Source organism: Pygoscelis adeliae, unplaced genomic scaffold (genome assembly GCF_000699105.1).
Source record: "Pygoscelis adeliae isolate BGI_AS28 unplaced genomic scaffold, ASM69910v1 Scaffold120, whole genome shotgun sequence".
Taxonomy (NCBI): Eukaryota; Metazoa; Chordata; class Aves; order Sphenisciformes; family Spheniscidae; genus Pygoscelis; species Pygoscelis adeliae.
In genome coordinates this window covers 1054036-1057246 of record NW_008824032.1, presented here as the reverse complement: position 1 = coordinate 1057246, position 3211 = coordinate 1054036, and positions in this window count along the sequence as shown.

The following is a 3211-nucleotide window of genomic DNA, read 5'->3' as shown; positions in this document are numbered from 1 at the left end:
TCATACTCTCTCAGTGCCTGACAGTGGTTTGCTCTCTCTTCTCATGCACAATGGGATGCTCTCCCCTCCTGTAATACTTTTAGCATTGCCTGTTACCAGCCTGGGTGTTCTCATTGCTCAGATGTGTGCCCGGTCTGTGTTTAAACCTCGCTGTTTTCTTGTACTCTCTGACTTCCTCTGGCAATCACTCCTCGGGTCTGCTTATTCACTCTGTGAAAATGGTTCCTCTTTATCAGTTTTGAATTCAAAGCTTTCCGCTTTCATCATCTGTTTCCTTTTTTTCTGTCACAAAGGCTGGAAGAAGAGGGACTCCCAATCTATCATCTCTTGGCCAGTCATTATGCTGCAGCCTTTTATCACATCCCTTTTTTTCTTATTTCCCCATCCCCTCCTGACTCATTGCCCTTCAGGTGCAAATCCCAGATTTTGGGGACTTTCTCCCTGATAGTTTGCTCAGGCCCATCTCTATGCATGGTCAACTGTCCTTGGATCCTTTGTTCTGGAAGAGGAGGCAGCAGCCCGGTGGGGGAGCAGTGCTGGCTTACACGGAGGCACGGTGCCTTTCTCCACATTACTTCCATCCTGCCTTTCACGGCTCCTGACGTCTTGTCCGCCCTTCTGACTGTCGTTCCCCACTGAACAGAACTGAGCTTGTACCGAGCTGTTCACTGTGTCCTCAGTGCCTGTTGTGATGCCCGGGGCTCTTGCCTGACCTGGTACAGTTACAGTAAGCCAAAGCCTAGAAGTATTTATGCAGTTCACATTTTCCCTCCAGCTACATGACTTTGGGAACAGTGATACTGAATTTCATTTGCCTTCCTATTGCTGATGAGCACAGCTTTCTTACATGTCTCCAAAGCTCTTGTCATTCTCTCGTCTCCTGACAAATAGCTTCACGTCATCTGCATACTTGGCCTTCTTGCTGCTTACCTCCTTGAACACTGGCAACTCATGTCTTAATTCATATACTTTTGGGCCTCACTGCTGCCTCTGATGACAACTGGCAGTTTAATCCTCCTCCTCACTTCCCACCCTGGGGCCAGTCCCAGGTGCACAGCAGAGCTGTCCCACTCGCCCCTGTGCAGGGTTAATCCATTGCCCTGGTTAGCCCTGCAGCTCCAAGGGGGCAAGGAGAAGGTGTGAGCTGTTCAAAGATGCAAAACGCAAGCTGAGCACTGGATTATTTACTGTAACACAGATACTCTTGCTTCATGGCTCTTCACCAAGAACTGATGATACCTGGAGCCAGTTTGACCAGAGGCATTCACGCAATTATGTACGGTTTCACTGCAAGACCTGGGTATGCAGTAGGCACCTCCACAATCACTGTAATACCTGTACCAGGTCCTGAAACTACTTTCTTTGTAATAGAGAGGACAATGGTGGCTGAGGTGCATAATCTGCGTAGGTTAGGGTGACACCATCTACAAAGGCTACGAGGCCTCAGACATGGTTGTATATAAATACAAATTCCACCGGCTCTGGGGTGCTGAGTATGGTACCTGAAGCTTCACAGATGTTGCAGTCTTGCTTTTGTAACCAGCAGAGCACTTCACGCAGATGAGCATTACTGACAAAATACAGGCACCAACAAAAGTGACAAGCGTGGCCATTGAGCTTTTTTGTTTGACAGACCTCAAGGAAAAATGCTCAAAAGCCAGCCGCCACCAATGCAGAAATAACTGTCTATGGCCACAGGAAGCTTTACTTCCCAAATGCTGCAGGATAAAGAATGGATCAGTGCAACATTAGGAAGTAGGAAAATATTTCTGAACACTGAGGGAATCAAGATGGCACGAGGCAAATCAGTAGAGCTGAAGTGGAAGGACCAAAAGTCTGTACAATAAAGCAACCAAATCTGGAAATCTGTTCCAGGTGGAGTTAATAAGCAGGAGCAGCAAATAAAGCAAATGTTATATGAAGGAAAAAGACCTGATGCTTTTCCACAAAGATACAGCTACAGGTGCAAAAATCAGATAAATATTTTCAACGTACGAGAAGCAGAAAGCTTGAAAAAAACACAGGAAAGCCAGTGGATGCCCTTTTGGCAGAGAGGAGTGGTAAAGGAAGGCAAAGAAAGTACTATGAATACAAATTTCTTTGTGTCTGACTCCTCCAAAAGGAATGGGAAGAGGGTCTTTAATCCCAAATTGATCTTTTTTGATGAGAAAGACCAGCACTATGAGAAAAAATCATTACTAGGTCCAGATGTTCTGCATCCAAGACTTCTGAGGGATTTCAACTGAGAGGCTAAATAAGTGCTAGCAAATAGTGTAATCTGACAAAGAAACAACTAGACACAACACGTCTATTGGGGTCTTGGTACATTCTGCACAGCCTTCTAAAAATAATAAAAAGTTAGAACCAGATCTTGAATGATGTAGGACACTAAGGCACACTGAGTTTATATCTGCTTTGCAAATTGGTGGGAACAATACCAGCACCAATTCTGCAAAAAAAAACCCCCATGCCTCACTACTCTGCTTGGATTTCTTCAACACTTTGATGCAGCAGTGAATAAAACAAAATATCTGGGATCATTCATTTTGCCTTCCAAAGGTTCCCTCAAACCAAGCTCCTTACAGAACGCTGTTGTTGTAGGTACTGCATCTTTGCCACCCACTGAGTCCTCGGGCATTTTGGACAGTCTTACACAGTTGTTGACTCTGTCATGCTCAAGAGCTTTTACTCCCAGGTTTCCGTCTTGCTGGCCTGCCGGTTCGATGCAACTCCCTCCAGCTCTCAAAAGCTGTCATACGGTGTACCTCTGAAATGGCTGTCGCTCCCACCTGAAGGGAGGGGTTTCAGAGGGTCTTTCGGTAAGAGGACATAGGACACCCTCTGCGCCTAGGAAAAATGCCAGGAGGGGATGCACAAGGGCAGCTTCTGGAAGGACTTGTTATTTCTCGTTAATATTGAGGTTTCTCATGTTCTTCTTCTTTCACAAACACTGGGTGTCTTCCTCTCTTGTCACCAGGTCAGCATCCCCCTTTTTTCATGGAAAACAACACAGGTTCTTGGACTGAGGAGGAGGCCCCAGCAGACCCCCTAACAAGCTTTGGGGGCTGGCGAGAGCTCAGCCGGGACCCTCCAGTCAGGCATTCCCCAGCCCTTGGAAATCTCACACCCGGCTAAGCGCAGGCACAGGGTCCCCTCTGAAGGGTCCCCCGCAGGGTCCCCCTGCCTGCCCCACCTCTCGGCCCCAGGCATC